Source organism: Salvelinus sp. IW2-2015, linkage group LG11 (genome assembly GCF_002910315.2).
Source record: "Salvelinus sp. IW2-2015 linkage group LG11, ASM291031v2, whole genome shotgun sequence".
Classification (NCBI taxonomy): domain Eukaryota; kingdom Metazoa; phylum Chordata; class Actinopteri; order Salmoniformes; family Salmonidae; genus Salvelinus; species Salvelinus sp. IW2-2015.
In genome coordinates, this window is record NC_036851.1 from 45,823,735 (window position 1) to 45,844,018 (window position 20,284).

The window sequence follows — 20,284 nt, forward strand, 5'->3', positions numbered from 1 at the left end:
TGTGTGTGTGTGTGTGTGTGTGTGTGTGTGTGTGTGTGTGTGTGTGTGTGTGTGTGTGTGTGTTTCCAAAATACTGGCAATAAGGAATTCAAGCTTCATAGAAAGTGGTTTTGAGGACAAGTTAGACCTCTTTGTAGGAAATGAATAAATAATTCACTCCCCTCTTTGTGGTGGCATAGCAACTCAGGCATTTAGGTAAGAAAAACAACAAATACACAAGGTTTCCCTGTTAACATGACCAAACCCAATTACAACACATTTGAAGAGTGAATCTGTCTGATAAATAGTTTAAACCAGGGAAATAACGTTTAGGCAACTCTGAAGTCATACTGACTGGACCCCAGACAATTACTCCTGGCCTTAGATTTACATGAGAGAAACTAACTTTACAATAAATCATACGCTGATCAGCATTTTGTTAGGATTTGGTCCCTACTGCTTTTTTAAGAGATATTTTTCATTAGTTGGGAAGATATGAGACAAACCCTAAAACACATATCACACTAACGAAGATAAACACAACAAAGTGTGTTAAAACTCATTACAGTCATTATATCAAAACATAACCAACATGACTTGACAAAGAGTGTGGTGGGTAGGTGACGAACCATGACTGAAATCTATTGTTAGCCAGCGGTTCACGTAAGAAAAATGCAAATAGCACAGACCCCACCCCCTTCATTCAGTCAAGTTGAGCTGGTCTATTGTAAACAACGCCTCACGTCCCTCACCAGAATACCCCAATCATCTGAAATGGGAGAGGGGAGTTTATGCTATAAAAGGTTTAATTGTTTAACAGCTCCCTCTCTAAGCTTTGTTCCTGCTGGGCACAGCGTGAACCAAACACCAACTGTATTTCCCTCCTCTCGCTCGGTCCCAACTCAAACACTGAGTGTTTGACTTTTTTAAAAACATTTGACAGCTGGAGGGGGGGGGGGCCTTATAGCCCGACGGGATCCGTGAACACCTACTGGCCACGAGACGGCCTGGCCGGAGCTCGGGCCATGTTGACGTTTTTAATGGGAGGAATGTTAATACCGGCTGCCTAAGATAGCTGCCACTGATCAGCTGGAGGTGGTGGAGTCTATCTGCCAATATAACTGGAGGAGGACGAGGGGAGGAGCCAAGCCACCACACAACAAAGTCACTCTGACCTCTTCTCAACAGCTTCCCACAGGTTAGCCCAGCCTGCGCCAAGCCAAGGCAGACACCTCGGGCTATTCCATGCTAATGTCCTGACTAGCGAATATAGAGGACAACAGATAGACGTTGGGGGGGTTCGTTCTCAGGGCGACAGAGAGAAGGTAGGCAAGTTCAAGGATTGTAGAATACATACCACAGGAGGTTGGTGGTACTTAATTGGAGAGGACGGCTCGTGGTAATGGCTGGAGTGGAATGGTATCAAATACTTCAAAACACAGGTGTCTAATGCCATTCCATTTGCTCTGTTCCAGCCATTATTATGAGCCATCCTCCCCTCACTAGCCTCCACTGCTACATACTCTACATGCTATTTCCAGCACTAGGCCTTCAATACAGTATATTAACTAGGCAAGTCAATTCAGAACAAATTCTTATTTTACAATGACGGCCTACCCCGTCATTGTAAAAGCAACATTTTAAAGCTTAATTTTTTTTGGTGTGTAGCAGTCAGTAAATTAACTACTTGTGTATATACTGTATTTTATATCATCTATTGCACCTTTCCTATGCCGCTCTGTCATTACTCATCCATATATATATATATATATATAATTATTCCATTCCGTTACTTAGATTTGTGTGTATTAGGTAGTTGTTGGGGAATTGTTAGATTACATGTTAGATATTGCTGCACTGTCGGAACTAGAAGCACAAGCATTTCGCTACACTCGCATTAACATCTGCTAACCATGTGTATGTGACCAATAACAATTGATTTGATCTGACCAATTAAGAACTCAAGCAACCCACCAGCATTTCACATCCGTTTACCGAGGTGAGATGGAGTCGAAACGGTTTGGTGTGACCCATGGCTGGTCTTCCAGTGTTGTGTGCACCCCAACGAAGAAGCAACCCTCCCTCCACACACACCTCCCCCTCCCCCAGATTAGGCCATTGGGGTGGAGTAGGCGGGTGGAAAAGCTTATTCTTGGTAAGTAGAAAGAAAAGCCTTGAGCCTACCATGAATAATATAGAGAGAGAGTGTAGTGAGTTATTTACGAAGCTGCCTGCAGGTTCTGCTGGTGTAGTGGACACAAAGGGCCGTAGTCTGCTGTAAGCCATGCATGCAGAGTTTGCGAACACACACACTGTTTGGCCTATAAGCAAAAGGCCCTCGTCGAATAAGGGTTATGAACAAGCATTTATTTCAGTGTTAAGATAAATGTTTGACAAAGACCTGTCACTACAACACATAGACCAATAGGTGACAGATGCCATCTGCAGAGGTATCAGAGATGGGCCTAGATTCTGGTGTGATTTAGAGAGACACATTTCCAAAGACATGATACAGGTGAAATGTTCACTAACCCAAAATCAAGTCACAAGAGATGAAGGACTCATGGTTATTCTACAAATATTCTGTCAACACTAGGCCTACAAGAGAACCATGAAGGCTGTACAAATCAAGTGAGAAACTGACAATGTTGTGTAAAATATAGGCATATATTTTAAAACACACACACACAAACTCACATACACAAATGATTACCGCCCCGTAGCATTCACGCCAGTAGCCATGAAGTGCTTTGAAATGCTGGTCATGGCTCACAAAAGCATCCTCCCGGATAACCTAGACCCACTCCAATTCGCATACCGCCCCAAAAGATGATGCAATCTCTATACCACTTCACACTGCCCTTTCCCACCTGGACAAAAGGAACACCTATGTGAGAATGCTGTTCATTGACTACAGCTCAGCGTTCAACACCATAGTGCCCTCAAAGCTCATCACTAAGCTAAGGACTCTGGGACTAAACACCTCCCTCTGCAACTGGATCCTGGACTTCCTGATGGGCCGCCCCCAGGTGGTAAGGGTAGGCAACAACATGCTGATCCTCAACACTGGGGCCACTCAGGGGTATGTGTTTAGTCCCCTCCTGTACTCCCTGTTCACCCACGATTGCGTGGCCAAACACGACTCCAACACCATCTTTAAGTTTGCTGAAGACAGAACAGTGGTAGGCCTGATCACCGACAACGATGGAGACAGCCTATTGGGAGGTCAGAGACCCGGCAGTGTGGCGCCAGGACAACAACCTCTCCCTCAATGTGAGAAAGACAAAGGAGCTGATCGTGGACTACAGGAAAAGGCGGGCCGAACAGGCCGTCATTAACATTGACGGGGATGTAGTGGAGCGGGTCGAGAGTTAAGTTCCTTGGTGTCCACATCACCAACAAACTATCATGGTCCAAACACAACAAGACAGTCGTTATGAGAGCACGACAACAACTTTTCCCCCTCAGGAGACTGAAAAGATTAGGCATGGCTCCCCAGATCAAACAGTTCTACAGCTGCACCATCGAGAGCATCATGACCTGTTGCATCACCGCCTGGTATGGTAACTGCTCGGCATCTGATCGCAAGGTGCTACAGAGGGTAGTGCGTATAGCCCAGTACATCACTGGGGCCAAGCTTCCTGCCATCCAGGACCTATATACTAGGCGGTGACAGAGGAAAGCTAAAAATATTATCAAAGACTCCAGTCACACAAGTAATAGACTTTTCTCTGCTCCCAGACGTCAAGTGGAACCGGAGCACCAAGTCTAGGTCCAAAAGACTCCTTAACAGCTTCTATCCCCAAGCCATAAGACTGATGAACAATTAATCAAAATGACACCAGATTTACATAGACCCCCCACCCCCAATTTGTTTTTTACACTGCTGCTACTTGCTGTTTATTATCTATGCATAGTCACTTTACCACTACCTACATGTACAAATTACCTCAACTAACCTGTACCCCCACATATTGACATGGTACCGGTACCCCCTGTATATAGCCACGTTATTGTGTTACTTTTTCTATCTTTAGTTTAGTCCATTTTTTCTTAACTCTTTCTTGAACTGCACTGTTGGTTAAGGGCTTGTAAGTAAGCATTTCGCGGTAAGGTCGACACGTTGTATTCGGCGCATGTGACAAATAAAGATTTGAGGACYGGGGAATGCAGTGCAGTCTCCCCCCCAAATTAAACAGAAAGGCCATGTTCTCACAGCAATAGACCGTTCCCTCAGCGGTGGATGTTCTGGTTGCGCTTAGCAACAAGAGCCCGTTCCCGCAACAGGGTATATCCTGGCAAAATGGTTGCCAGGAAACACCTTGCTCTAWGGGCAGGCACACACATACACACTTCACACTGTATTAACTATAGCTTTGGATTTAAGTCCTGACATGCTCCCTTTAGAGAGATGACACACAACCTTTCACCATTTAGGAGTGTGAACTAGCAGGAAGTGTCATCGGGGATACATGCAGGCTGTCCCACCCCGGGCACCGTCACACCTTGGCACGTCAGCCCTGTGTCCAGCAGGCACACACTGACACCAGTGATGCAGTGGTCAAAAACTAAGTGGTTGTTGGGGGGGGACTTTGGGCYGGTGGCTGAGAGGTCGCTGGTTTGACTGGGTGGGGATACGTCGATATGCCCTTGGGCGGGTGCTTGACCATGGTTGCTCCTGTGGGTCTCTCTGGATGGGAGTCTGCTAGATGACTGAATGTAATGTCAATGTTGAGCGGCTTCACAGCAGATAGATTGTATGTTTWAAATTTCAATAAAATAAACAAAATAAAAATAGGTGGGCAAACGCCGATTGCAGTGAAAGGTTACGCTCCCTATACTTTCAATGCAATTTTCTGCAAAAGGTGGGTAAACTGAGTTTACCCTCAACTACACCACTGACCAACACAGAGACACACAAGTCCATTTCAGAAAAGGTCAAATTGAGACCAGCAAAAGATAAATCCCACACCCTCCCCTTATCCAACCTTAAGCAGCCAAAGTGCAAAACTTGTTAACAGTTCAGTCCAACATTGGTTCCTTTCTCACCATGACAACCCTCTTTTCCCAGGATAGAGCGGGTCCCCCACAGAGGGGTTAAGATGTGTGTGTGTGGGGGGGGGGCATCTTTGGCAGTGATCTTGAGAAAAAAGGGTGTATCTGGGGAAACCGAGCGCTCCCCATTTCCCAAAGACTCCATGGTTCCCACTTAGCAATGGCCGGCATTCCGAAAAACGCTTTTCACCCCGCCCACCTATCGGCCTGCCAAACCAACACAAGAACCTGGCGAATGTCACCATACCAGATGCCTCTTGTATTGTTTCCTGGGAGTCAAAAGCCACATGAAGCCCCCTGACGTCATTTAGATTATATTTCACAAGCGTTTTAATATCCATTTACATCAAATCACGAGTTGCCAGTGAATAGCCACTGTTGGCCAAAAGAAAGAACCATTCAGCATAAACAAAAATAAATATCCCACGCTAATAATCAAAATTACCACAACCCCCCTCCCCTAAARAATCACGCAAAATCAATATTTACATTGCAAAGGAATTTGAAAAACCTCATATAGGACAACATTGTAAGGTGCACCGATGCCGAAGAACACAAAAAGCACAGAACTTTCCAAGCTTCGAAGTTCAGACTTTTGGAGAAGTTCTGCCCTAGTTTCTGGGTCTACAGCAGGTTCCAGATGGTGGACACTCCCCTCTACCACACCCACTCACCTACCTATCCCTCTGTGGAGGATAGAGTCTGCAGCCAGTCAACACCAGCTGTTCTCCCACAGACAGTCAGTACAAACACACAGTTCAGACAGAGCAAAGCCAAACATATCCTCCCTTCTCTTCCACACCCCTCCCACTATCCTTGCACATCCAGACCTATAGCTCCCCCCCCCCCCGGCTTCCCCTTGTTGCTGCCTTTTCAACCTTCTGTAAACAAAATAAACAAAGGACGCCAGTGCCGCTTTCCCTCTCTACCCCCCTGCAGAGAGACCAGGCCACCCTTTCCCTCTCTACCCCCTTGCAGAGAGACCAGGCCACCCTTTCCCTCTCTACCCCCCGCAGAGAGACAGCCATCCTTTCCCTCTCCACCCCCTTGCAGAGAGACCAGGCCACCCTTTCCCTGTCTAGCCCCTGCAGAGAGACCAGGCCACCCTTTCCCTGTCTACCCCTCTGCCGAGAGACCAGGCACCCTTTCCCTGTCTAGCCCCCTGCAGAGAGACCAGGCCACCCTTTCCCTGTCTACCCCTCTGCCGAGAGACCAGGCCACCCTTTCCCTGTCTACCCCTGCAGAGAGACCAGGCCACCCTTTCCCTGTCTACCCCTCTGCCGAGAGACCAGGCCACCCTTCCCTGTCTAGCCCCTGCGAGAGACCAGCCACCCTTCCCTGTCTAGCCCCCTGCGAGAGCGAGAGTAAGAGAGAAGGAATTCTGTAAAAATATCCTCAGTGTACAACGTAGAACACCAAATAATGCATGCAGAGCAGAATTAGGCCGATACCCACTAATTATCAAAATCCCAAAAAAAGAGACGTTAAATTCTACAACCACCTAAAAGGAAGTGATTCCCAAACCTTTCATAACAAAGCCATCACCTACAGAGAGATGAACCTGGAGAAGACTCCCCTAAGCAAGCTGGTCCTGGGGCTCTGTTCACAAACACACCCCACAGAGCCCAGTTCTCTGGAGAAAGACAACATTTGTGTTTTTTTTAACATGGATTTAGACAGTCAGACACACGCTAATTAACTCCATTCATGAGGGAGCACACACACACACACACTTACCATTTCTACTGGTGAACTCCATTCACTGGAAACATGCAGGGTGCCCTTCTAACTTAATAATTCACACTTCGATAGATAGGGCACTTCAGTTGTGCTTCAAAGGAATGCCAACACTGCACAGTTTTCATACGATCTAGACCCTACATTTACATATTTGAATAATGAACAGGCTTTTCAGCATAATTAAACCCTATGAGAGTTTTGAAGTGTTATCAAAAGTCAAGTTATCCCCAAAAATTATAACCAATTTCAACAAACATCCATGGGGTCATGCTACTGATTAGAATCAAGGACATGTCTGGAGGGTGCGTATAACATGTTCAAATAAACTTGAGCAGTGTTGAATTTGATTAAATTAGAACTGACTAAGGAGTAACATGAGGAAAACACTATCAGAGTATCGAAGAAGAATAGCTTGGCACCTTTGCACCGTTAGCCTGCTGTGTCCTGAACCAAATAAATTATTCGAGATAGGAATTAAGATTGAGCCTAGATATTGCAGTGTCAGGGTTTTTGGCGTGTAAAGCATATCTAAGGGGAGAATATTTATTATGCTCCAACTCAGGGGTCTCTACTAGCTACATGTGTATCTTCAAGGGACTCAAATTAAGTTTGACAAACCAAGGCATTGTAGAGGACATTGACGGTGCTCGGTATAAGCCATGTGGAGCTAAAAACAGAACTAAACTCAGCAAAAAAAGAAACGTCCTCTCACTGTCATCTGCGTTTATTTTCAGCAAACTTAACATGTGTAAATATTTGTATGAACATAAGATTCAACAACTGAGACATAAACTGAACAAGTTCCACAGACATGTGACTAACAGAAATGGAATAGTGTGTCCCTGAACAAAGGGGGGGTCAAAATCAAAAGTAACAGTCAATGCAGCTGGTGGCCACACCAGATACAAAGTACTGCAGTGCATCTCCTCCTCATAGACTGCAACAGATTTGCTAGTTCTTGTTGTGAGATGTTACCCCACTCTTCCACCAAGGCACCTGCAAGTTCCAGGACATTTCTGGGGGGAATGGCCCTAGCCCTCACCCTCCGATCCAACAGGTCCCAGACGTGCTCAATGGGATTGAGATCCGTGCTCTTCGCTGGCCATGGCACAACACTGACATTCCTGTCTTGCAGGAAATCACGCACAGAACGAGCAGTATGGCTGGTGGCATTGTCATGCTGGAGGGTCATGTCARGATGAGCCTGCAGGAAGGGTACCACATGAGGGAGGAAGATGTCTTCCCTGTAATGCACAGCGTTGAGATTGCCTGCAATGACAACAAGCTCAGTCCGATAATGCCATGACACACTGCTCCAGACCATGACGGAATCTCCACCTCGAAATCGATCCCGCTCCAGAGTACAGGTTTCGGTGTAACGCTCATTCCTTCGACGATAAACGTGAATTCGACCATCACCCCTGGTGAGACAAAACCACAACGTCAGTGAAGAGCACTTTTTGTCAGTCCTGTCTGGTCCAGCGATGGTGGGTTTGTGCCCATAGGCGACGTTGTTGCCGGTGATGTCTGGTGAGGACCTGCTTTACAACAGGCCTACAAGCCCTCAGTCCAGCCTCTCTCAGCCTATTACGGACAGTCTGAGCACTGATGGAGGGATGGTGCGTTCCTGGTGTAACTCGGGCAGTTGTTGCCATCCTGTACCTGTCCCGTAGGTGTGATGTTCAGACTTACCGATCCTGCGCAGGCGTTGTTACACGTGGTCTGCCAATGCGAGGACGATCAGCTTTCCGTCCTGTCTCCCTGTAGCTCTGTCTTAGGCGTCTCACAGTATGAACATTGCAATTTATTGCCCTGGCCACATCTGCAGGGACCCTGGGCATCTTTCTTTTGGTGTTTTTCAGAGTCAGAAAGGCCTCTTTAGTGTCCTACGTTTTCATAACTGTTACCTTAATTGCCTACCGTCTGTAAGCTGTTTGTGTCTTAACGACCGTTCCACAGGTGCATGTTCATTAATTGTTTATGGTTCATTGAACAGGCATGGGAAACAGTGTTTAAACCCTTTACAATGAAGATCTGTGAAGTTATTTGGATTTTTACAAATTATCTTTGAAATACAGGGTCCTGAAAAAGGGACGTTTCTTTTTGCTGAGTTTATAAAGTTGTAGACTGATATAAGGCTGATTTAACATGTTAGCACTGGAACTACAATGGTATTTATGTTTGTTCTCCACACATTACATACAGTAATCTATTACGAGATGTTCCCTATGATTTAGTACAGCAGAAGGCCCGTTGTCTTCTGTCATTCCCAGAAAAGTATTTGTTACCAGAAAAACAGCAGCTTCTGATTGATATCTAGAGAACGATCATCTTTGATAGCTGCCATGTAGCAAGATACAAAGATCTCAAATGGTTGAAATGTAGTAGAGGCTGGCACTGGGTAATCTGATTCTGAAACCCACCCCACCCCCTCTTTTAGGGGGATTTTGCTTTGTGCCACCAGCATATTGTCCTTAATCTTGTTGCATTCGTTGGCTTGCAAAGACCTGACCATTCTGATAAGGTTASTGAGTTAATGCCCACTGACATAATTAAATAGAGTATTTCATCTACCCATGGACGTGGAGAGGCAAGACCACTTTAAAGCAAAAGCAGCCGTCACGTATATTGCAAGGCCGGCTGTCCTTTTCAACCAGTTGTATTTCCATCTACATTGGATAGATGTGCCAGTCTAATGGATAAGGGGCAAACACACCTGACCGATTTTTACAAAAAATCTGTCAGTGAAAGGCCGTCAGCTGTAGGTGGTTTCAACATTTAGAATCGGGAAAGAATCTGTCGGAGTCGGCTTGCCAAAAGGAAAAAAAGAAAAAGTGTTTTTAGTATGACACCTTCAGACTTTCATTGGTGGTTAAAAACCACAGGATTACCTTGGGTAGAACCAGCAGGTTGTTGTGTACTCAGTTTTATGATTAGCAAAAAACAACCAAGGCCCTATTAAAATCACCCTTTAAGTTTTTCCAGGATTTAGTCAAAAACACCATTCATTTTTGACAGCAAGTCATCCCCAAAATGTTTAGATTGCGAAACATAAAACCTCAAAAGGCACATTCCTTCAAACATACTTTGTCTTTGCAGGGGAAAACAATGATCAACATTGGTCTATTCCAGTAACTCAAAGCCCTTTCGGCTGATCAGGTCTGTGAGTTTGTGCCTCTATCATCACACGATATGGCACTTTGTGATGACAGCTCTGTCCTGACCGAGTGCACTCTGCCGCAAGACACCGTTTAATCAACGCCGTTACTGATGATCTACTGCCATCTCCACCCGGTCGCAGTTTATCAAATCTCTCTGACGCAGCCCGTCCTTGACATCTCCCCACCTGTTAATTACCAGACCGGCAGGATGAATGTCACGACGATTGCTAAACAAGACAAATCCCGAACGCGTCTATCCCCTCGTCAGACAGCGTCTGCCCGCCTACTCGCCCTTGCTGTGGACGACCTGACAGACGGAAGGACATATTGACTTAAGGACTGACTGAAAGACTTGCTGACTGGCTGAAGGACTGAGACTGATTATCTAAAGGACAGGTTGAAGGACGTCTGACAGACTGAAGGCCGGACGGGCTGATGGACTGGGGCTGACGGAAGTACTAACTAACTGAAGGACGGCTGACAGACTGAAGGCCGGACGGGCTGATGGACTGGGGCTGACGGAAGTACTAACTAACTGAAGGACGGCTGACAGACTGAAGGACTGACGGTCTGAAGACCTGACTGGCAGGAGGACTGACGGCTGACTAACCAACTGATGGACTGTGAATTGCTACTTTGAGGACATTTGGTGGCAGTAGGACTGATGAAAAGGTGTTGACACCACACATTCGTTCTAGCCCGTACAGCTGCCAGCCATGGAGAACAAGTGGCCGACACCCATCCTCCTCCTTCAGTCTTTGACCCCTTAACAATTACAGGGTGTCTGCGATGACACTAGCACCATTTACTGGCAGAGAGTTGTGATCTGGTCCTCATTACTGGTATCCTCTCTTTCACAAACTTTTGTAGAAGTCTTAAGCATTGATACCCATTTAAAGATGTTCTCCAATGATTTTGTAACTGTTCCTGTAGAAAAGCGATATCCCAAGTCTAAAACCAATACAGTACACACACTAAAAAGGAAGGGGAAAAAAACATTTAGCAAAATAATGTTTTCTAGACAACTGCAAACCTCAAGGATTAGGGCAGTCAAGGAGTTCGTCTGATGGGAATCCGTGACATCAAAAGGCCCCCCACGAAGGTTGAGGAACTATAGAACAAAAGAGGAAAGCCCCCCCCCCACTAGTGTCGTGTCATACCTGCACCACCTGAGATCAAATCAAATTTTATTTGTCACATGCGCCAAATACAACAGGTTTCACCTTACAGTGAAATGCTTACTTTATAAGCCCTTAAACAACGATGCAGTTTTAAGAAAATATCTTAAAAATGTTATTGCCTTTTGTTATGTAAATCTGGTGAAAAAGAGACCGGGAGGGCTTTAACTCAACTGGAGGCAATTAGTGTAGTCAGTCATGCATATTGCACCTCTGTGGTTTAATCTCATGAAATAATCCATCACCACCCATATTGAAGCTACACCGTGTTGAAAACATTAGGAACACCTGCTCTTTCCATGACAGACTGACCAGGTGAATCCAGGTGAATGCTATGATCTCTTAATAAATGTCACCACCTGTTAAATCCACTTAAAATCTGTGTAGATTAAAGGGGAGGAGACAGGAAAGGCTTTTTAAACCTCGAGACAGTTGAGACATGTATTGTGTGTGTTTGCCATTCAGAGGGTGAATGGGCAAGACAAAAGATTTAAGTGCCCTTGAACGGGGTATGGGAGTAGGTGCCAGGCGCACCAGTTTGAGTGAGTCAAGAATTGCAACGCTGCAGGGTTTTTAATTGTACCTTTATTTAACTAGGAAAGTCAGTTAAAAACAAATTCTGATTTACAATGACAGCCTACCGGGGAACAGTGGGTTAACTGCCTTGTTCAGGGGTAGAATGACAGATGTTTACCTTGTCAGCTCTGTGATTCGATCCAGCAACCTTTCGGTTACTGGGCCAATGCTCTAACCACTTGGCTACCTGCCGCTCACACGCTTGACAGTTTCCCCAAAAAATGGTCCACCACCCAAAGGACATCCAGCCAACTTGACACAACTGTGGGAAGCATTGGAGTCCATGCCGTGACGAATTGAGGCTGTTCTGAGGGCAAAGGGGGTACAACTTTTACGCTACTGCTACTATCTGTTCATCATATATGCATAGTCACTTTAACCATATCTACATACTACCTCAATCAGCCTGACTAACCGGTGTCTGTATGTAGTCTCGCTACTTTTATAGCCTCGCTACTGTATATAGCCTGTCTTTTTACTGTTGTTTTATTTCTTTACCTACCTATTGTTCACCTAATACCTTTTTTGCACTATTGGTTAGAGCCTGTAAGTAAGCATTTCACTGTAAGGTCTACACCTGTTGTATTCGGCTCACGTGACAAATAAACTTTGATTTGAAACATATTATGAAAGTGTTCCTAATGTTCTGTACACTCAGTGTATTGAGAGTTTATGGTGACATCAGGAAGGGCATTGATCTACAATTCATATCATTCTTTCTATTCGAACAGCAAGCCAAACTGGTGAGGGGCTGAATCACAATGGAATATGGACATAATCAACAGGCATTTAAATTATAATATACATTCCACGACAACTATTCCCAGTGGATCCAGGGACTAAGGGACTTCCTCAGCCCTCATCTGGCACTCTTCAGAACTTACATTTCTGGCACAGGTCATGACAAGCCTCAAAAGGTCAAACAGTTCACACAAAATGGTACCATTTATAAATGGGATCAAGCGTAATATTACAAGTCAAGACTGCGGTCTATTCTTGTCTGACTCAGTCTAGGTACAAGCGCAAAAACGTGCTGCACAGCTACCACAAGTCTGCATACAATGACACTCATTCACAAAGACAACCTGCCACGTATACAAACCTTGGTGACTACTGTCTTTGTGACTGCTACACACAGGGAAAAAAAATAGGATTTAAAAAAAAAAGAAAAATTACAAAAATCGGTCCCAATTACCCACACTGCCAGTCCGCCATGAAACATAATCGTGAAAAGCAGTGCTGTTGTTCAACCTCCTATAACAGCAGTCAGCTTGAACTGTTAATTTGAGCGTCCAAAGTTGGGGGACATGGGCAGCTTTCTCTCCCCCATTTAAAAGGTAATTTCCCTTTGATTTATTTATGACTGAAGACAAATTTAGCAATCCATGCCCTGTTAGTCATTTGACCTCCATGCTAAAACACCCTGCACCGTCCTCGGATATAATGTAGACGACACCCTGCACCCTCCTCCGATATAGACGACACCCTGCACCGTCCTCCGATAGACGACACCCTGCACCCTCCTCCGATAGACGACACCCTGCACCCTCCTCCGATAGACGACACCCTGCACCCTCCTCCGATAGACGACACCCTGCACCGTCCTCCGATATAGACAACTTTTGTTTTTTACACCTTCATTTAACTAGGCAAGTCAGTTAAGAACAAATTCTTATTTACAATGACGGCCTACCAAGGAACAGTGAGTTAACTGCCTTGTTCAGCGGCAGAAAAACATATTTTTACCTTGTCAGCTCGAGGATTCAATCCAGCAACATTTCGGTTATTGGCCCAACACTAACCACTAGGCTACAGCCATAAATGTCTCAACTTTTTAATTATGTACCTACCCACCCAGAACTTGGCCAAGAAAATACACCAAAAGTATGTGGACACCTGCTCATCGAACATCTCATTCCAAAATCATGGGCATTAATATAGAGTTGGTCCCCCCCCTTTGCTGCTATAACAGCCTCCACTCTTCTGGGAAGGCGTTCTACTAGATGTTGGAACATTGCTGCAGTGAACTACTTCCATTCAGCCACAAGAGCATTAGTCAGGTTGGGCACTGATGTGAGGCCTGGCTCACCATCGTTGTTCCAATTCATTCTAAAAAGTGTTCGATGGGGTTGAGGTCAGGGCTCTGTGCATGCCAGTCAAGTTCTTCCACACCGATTTCAACAAACAATTTCTGTATGGACCTCGCTTTGAGCACGGGGGCATTGCCATGCTGAAACAGGAAAGAGCCTTCCCCAAACGGTTGCCGTAAAGTTCGAAGCACAGAAAATTCTAGAATGTCATAGTATGCTGTAGCATTAAGATGTCCCTTCACTGGAACTAAGGAGCCCGAACCATGAAAAACAGTCCCAGACCATTATTCCTCCTCCACCAAACTTTACAGTTGGCACTATGCATTTGGGCAGGTAGCACTCTCCTGGCATCCTCCAAACCCATATTTGTTTGTCGGACTACCAGATGGTGAAGCTTGATTCATCACTCCAGAGAATGCGTTTCCACTGCTCCAATGGTGGTGAGCTTTACACCCCTCCAGCCGACGCTTGGCATTGCACATGGTGAGATCTTGTGTGCAGCTGCTCAGCCATGGAAACCCATTTCATGAAGCTCCTGACAAACAGTTCAACAGTGCAACTGAGGACAAATTTTTCATCAACAGCCCTTTTTGTGAGCTTGTGTGGCCTACCACTTTGCGGCTGAGCCGTTGTTGCTCCTAGACGTTTCCACTTAATAACAGCACTAACAATAATAGCACATACAGTTGACCTGGGCAGCTCTAAAAGGGCAGAAATTTGACAAACTGACTTGTTGGAAAGGTGGCATCCTATGACGGTGCCAGGTTGAAAGTGACTGAGGTCTTCAGTACGGGCCATTTCACTGACAACATTTGTATATGGAGATTGCATGCTCGATTTTATACACCTCTCAGCTACGGGTGTGGCTGAAATAGCCGAATCCACTTATTTGAAGAGGTGACCACATACTTTTGGCCATGTAGTGCAAGTGGTGCTTTATAGAGAAATTGATTGTGTAAAATACTTAGTCTTTCTAGCCTATCAAGGGGGTTTAGGGCCTACTGTTAATAACCAAAAGTGAAAGCTGTGTATACCGTGAAAAAGATAGCACACACAAAAATGTAAATCTCAAATCAAAGTTTATTTGTCACGTGCGCCTAATACAACAGGTATACCTTACAGTGAAATGCTTACTTACAGGCTCTAACCAACAGTGCAAAAAAGGTATTAGGTGAACAATAGGTAAGTAAAGAAATAAAACAACAGTAAAAAGACAAGCTATATACAGTAGCGAGGCTATAAAAGTAGCGAAACTACATACAAACACCGGTTAGTCAGGCTGATTGAGGTAGTATGTACATGTAGATATGGTTAAAGTGACTATGCATATATGATGAACAGAGCGTAGCAGTAGCGTAAAAGAGGGGTTGGCCGGTGGGACACAATGCAGATAGATAGCCCGGTTAGCCAATGTGCGGGAGCACTGGTTGGTCAGCCCAATCGGGGCAGTATGTACATGAATGTATAGTTAAAGGGACTATGCATATATGATAAACAGAGAGTAGCAGCAGCGTAAAAAGAGGGGTTGGGGGGGGCACACAATGCAAATAGTCCGGGTAGCCATTTGATTACCTGTTCAGGAGTCTTATGGCTTGGGGGTAAAAACTGTTGAGACGCCTTTTTGTCCTAGACTTGGCACTCCGGTRCCACTTGCCATGTGGTAGTAGAGAGAACAGTCTATGACTGGGGTGGCTGGGGTCTTTGACAATTTTTAGGGCCTTCCTGACACCGCCTGTTGTAGAGGTCCTGGATGGCAGGCAGCTTAGCCCCAGTGATGTACTGGGCCGTACGCACTACCCTCTGTAGTGCCTTGCGGTCAGAGGCCGAGCAGTTGCCGTACCAGTTTGTGATGCAACCAGTCAGGATGCTCTCGATGTTGCAGCTGTAGAACCTTTTGAGGATCTCAGGACCCATGCCAAATCTTTTTAGTTTCCTGAGGGGAAAAAGGCTTTGTCGTGCCCTCTTCACGACTGTCTTGGTGTGTTTGGACTATTCTAGTTTGTTGTTGATGTGGACACCAAGGAACTTGAAGCTCTCAACCTGCTCCACTACAGCCCCGTCGATGAGAATGAGGGCATGCACGGTCCTCCTTTTCCTGTAGTCCACAATCATCTCCTTAGTCTTGGTTACGTTGAGGGATAGGTTGTTATTTTGGCACCACCCGGCCAGGTCTCTGACCTCCTCCCTATAGGCTGTCTCGTCATTGTCGGTGATCAGGCCTACCACTGTTGTGTCGTCTGCAAACTTAATGATGGTGTTGGAGTCGTGCCTGGCCATGCAGTCGTGGGTGAACAGGGAGTACAGGAGGGGACTGAGCACGCACCCCTGGGGAGCTCCAGTGTTGAGGATCAGCGTGGCAGATGTGTTGCTACCTACCCTCACTACCTGGGAGGCGACTCGTCAGGATCCAGTTGCAGAGGGATGTGTTTAGTCCCAGGATCCTTAGCGATGAGCAGACTAAACTAAAATCAAGAAAATAACTAGTTCCTTTAACAGTTGTGATAGAGTTGCATTTTTAAAGAATGATCTAGTTATTACAGTGCATTTGGAAAGTATTCAGAGGCCCTGATCTTTTCCACATTTAGTTACATTACAGCCTTATTCTAAAATTGATTCAATTGCCCACCCCCTCACCAATCTCACCATAATTACAAAGAAAAAAAATGGTTTAGATATTTTAGCAAATGTATTAAAAAAACAAACAGAAATACTTTATTTACAAAAGTATTCAGAATCTTTGCCATGAGACTCGAAATTGAGCTCAGGTGCATCCTGTTTCCATTGATCATCACACACAAACCTGTCTATATAAAAAGGTCGCACAGTTGACAGTGCATGTCAGAGCAAAAACCAAGCCCTGGGGTCAAAGGAATTGTCAGTAGGGCTCCGAGACAGGATTGTATCAAGTCACAGATCTGGGGAAGGATACCAAAAAATGTCTGCAGCATTTAAGGTCCCCAAGAAAACAGTTGCCTCAATCATTCTTAAAATGGAAGAAGTTTGGAACCACCAAGACTGTTCCTACAGCTGGCCGCCCGGCCAGACTTGAGCAATCGGGGGAGAAGGATTTTGGTCAGGGAGGTGACCAAGAACCCAATGGTAACTCTGACAGAGCTCCAGAGTTCCTCTGTAGAGATGGGAGAACCTTCCAGAAGGACAACAATTTCTGCAGCACTCCAGCCATCGGGCCTATATGGTAGAGTGGCCAGGCGGAAGCCACTCCTCAGTAACAGGCACAGGACAGCCCGTTTTGAGTTTGCCTAGAGGCACCTAAAGGACTCTGAGACCATGAGAAATAAGATTCTCTGGTGCGTCACAATCTGGAAGAAACCTGGCACCATCCCTACGGTGAAGCATGCTGGTGGCAGCATCATGCTGTGGGGATGTTCTTCAGTGGCAGGGAGACTAGTCAGGATTGAGGGAAAGATGAATGGAGTAAAGTAGAGAGAGATCCTTGATGAAAATCTGCTCCAGAGCTCTCAGGACCTCAGACTGGGGTGAAGGTTCACCTTCCAACAAGACAATAACCCTAAGCACACAGCCAAGACAACGCAGAAGTGGCTGTGGGACAAGTCTCAATGTCCTTGAGTGGCCCAACCAGTGCCCGGACCTGAACCCGATCGAACATCTCTGGAGAGACCTGACGATAGCTGTGCAGAGACGCTCCCCATCCAACCTGACAGAGCTTGAGAGGATCTGCAGAGAAGAATGTGAAAAACTACCCAAATACAGGTGTGCCAAGCTTGTAGCATCATACACAAGACTCAAGGCTGTAATCGCTGCCAAATGTGCTTCAACAAAGTACTGAGTAAAGGGTCTGAATACATATGTAAATGTTATTTCAGTTTTTATACATTTACAAAACAGTTTTTGCTTTGTCCATTATGGACTATTGTGTGTAGATTGCTGAGGGGGGGGGGGGGGAACAATCCACTTTAGAATAAGTCTAACGTAACAAATGTGAAAAAAGTCAAGGGGTCTGAATATTTTCCGAATGCACTGTACATGCCGGCGCGACCATGAAGTTCAATGGGTAATCAATATCAAGATAGGATATTCCATGTGGTTTCTGGGTTTATGGCGCTGTCATAACTTAATATGTCACTTCAGTTATGAGGGCAGCTATGAGCTTAAAAGAACAGATGGCCATCATTTGAGGAATGGTAGGTTACAACAGGGGCTGAGTCTGTTAACCCCGAGGGATGCAAAGGCCACGCATTCACTCTCACGGACTGCTCTTCTGTCTAAATTTGCCATGGATGATGCTGTTGGATAAATGAATATCAAAACACACACACATTTAGAAAGAAAAATGACGTGGTAGAAAACATCATGCCCTGGACTTGAACTTTGACCTTCTAATAACTGTCCAAGCCTAATTCTATACACAACACTTAAAATAATCACTGCTTACCTTTAGACTAAATACCAAGGTCGAGCCTTTCACATGCCTTTCTCCTTGTCATTTTGTGACACTTATTACTTGACAAGCATCGTTATCCCATCTAAAGAACCGTCTAACAATCGGATAAATACTTAGCCTTAACAAGACAGCCAATAGTAGTAAATCTACTGAATTCCATCAAAGCATGTTATTTATCCCACATTTGGTTGAGTGGATTGCCTGTGTGGAGGGAGGGGGTGCATGACCGTAGCTCAGTGACACCTTCCATAGAATTGCTTCTGTCAAGCCACATACTGGGACACAAACGGTGTAAGAGATCAAACACCTGTGAACGTGTTACTTAGGGATCAGTGTGTCAACGAGCTGAATAAGCAGGTTGACGGTTCTTGAGATCTCTTGAAGAGGAATTCTTTATCACCATTACTCCCTCCCTCCATTTTTGTTCAATCTGTCTCCAAAATCAACGTTTGATACACTGGTTACATTGCCAGTAAGTTCTTCAACATAGCCATGAAAGTTGTAATTTCTGTCTGAAAAAAACCCAGACATCAGATAATAATATTAATTTCTATACATAAACTCCACCGGAGAAGTAATGTGAAGACTGCAGCGTAGAGCAACGACGCCTGTGGACACAGACCAAACGGGCTGTAAAAACAGAACAAGCAGTCCTTCTCCAATGATCCACCGCCTGCTGTGGTTACAATGAACTAAACAGCAGCGAAGTTGGTGAACAACCTTCCATTGCCTTTTACTGGACCTCAAATACTCGTGTGATACTTACGTTCAAAGCAGACACCAATAATTGGTGTATCGGTATATGGAATACAATTTTGCTATGTACAATTAGTCTTCGTGTAAAAGTTGAGTGCGTAAATAAACCTATGTGGTAACGCTATGTACTATCACTAAGCTATTACAACCCAATTGTATTTTGCATTAGGCTATCTGGCGTCAAAGTGTGACCACACTACTTTTAGGTGGCGGCTATAATGTCACTAGTAAAATATTCTTAGTTGGGTAACAAATGTTGCCATTTGCTAGTGTACATTGTAACAACATCTATTTCTTGTCTTGTGATAGATACGTTGTTGCAATTCTCGAAAATGAATCCATAGTATCCTGTGTATTAGTACGGTTGGTCACATTCAACCTGCTAGGTAACCCCTATTTGCAGTAACTATGGAACGTTTCTGAGAAACACAGGGTTTTGCCAGGCTCAAAAGTAGGTTTTCGTCCAGGAGCCATGGAAGTAACACAAGCTCAGAACTCCTTCACTCACCTTCAATTCTTATAAAAAGAGGTTTAATTCCACGACCTGCAATTTCGTGCAAGTGTTCAGTGCCCTTCCCTGGGGGTGTCTTATCCAATTTGTCCGCAACTTGTGCTTTTAAATCCAGGCAAATCACAACGGTTCCAGGCTTAAGGAGAACACAAATTCCATTGTCGTTCAGATTTGAGTTTGGTTGGTATTAGATTGTTTCACGAGACGCTCTTCAAACAACTGAGCTTTGGTAAAAGACTGCGATGTTCCATGTACATTTCCCGGTTTAAAACCAACTCGTGCGCGCTCGTATTGATTTTCTTGTATTCTCAAATTGCACTGTGCGCTTTCAACGATTACCACATGTACCAGGTGAATAGTGTCGAGAATGTATAGATTACCTCACGACAGCATAGATACGCCAGCCCCCGATATGCGTAATGTTTTAAAGGGGCTTGGCCACACTGAAATATCCCGGTGACTGTCTGACCTCTCCTGATCAACCAACTTGGTTCTCTTAAAGGGGCAAAATACTGTATTATATTCCAATACAATGGCACTGCTGTGATAGTAGTAATGGTGTGAGTGCCTGTGCTGCTATATCGGGGCGGCAGGTAGCCTAGTGGTTAGAGCGTTGGGCCAGTAACCCGAAAGGTTGCTATATCGAGGCCTGAAGCTGCCCCTGAACAAAGCAGTTAACCCGCTGTTCCTAGGCCGTGATTGAAAATAAGAATTTGTTTTTAACTGACTTGCCTAGTTAAATAAAACAATATCAGGGAGGGTAGGCCTACATATTTCAATACAGATTTATCCACCAAAATCTGGAATATATGAAA

At 45.0% G+C, this 20,284-nt stretch overlaps 1 protein-coding gene across 1 annotated transcript in view; it reads right to left on the reverse strand.

Annotated features, from left to right (window-relative positions):
• The window catches only part of LOC111970756 (plexin-B1-like), a 149,773-nt gene extending 129,875 nt beyond the window's left edge, over nt 1-19,898 (reverse strand). The window contains exon 1 of the mRNA XM_070445843.1: nt 19,467-19,898. The gene's annotated coding sequence lies outside the window, so the exon portion shown is untranslated. The remainder of the gene's footprint in view (nt 1-19,466) is intronic.
• Nucleotides 19,899-20,284: the final 386 nt, after the last annotated feature.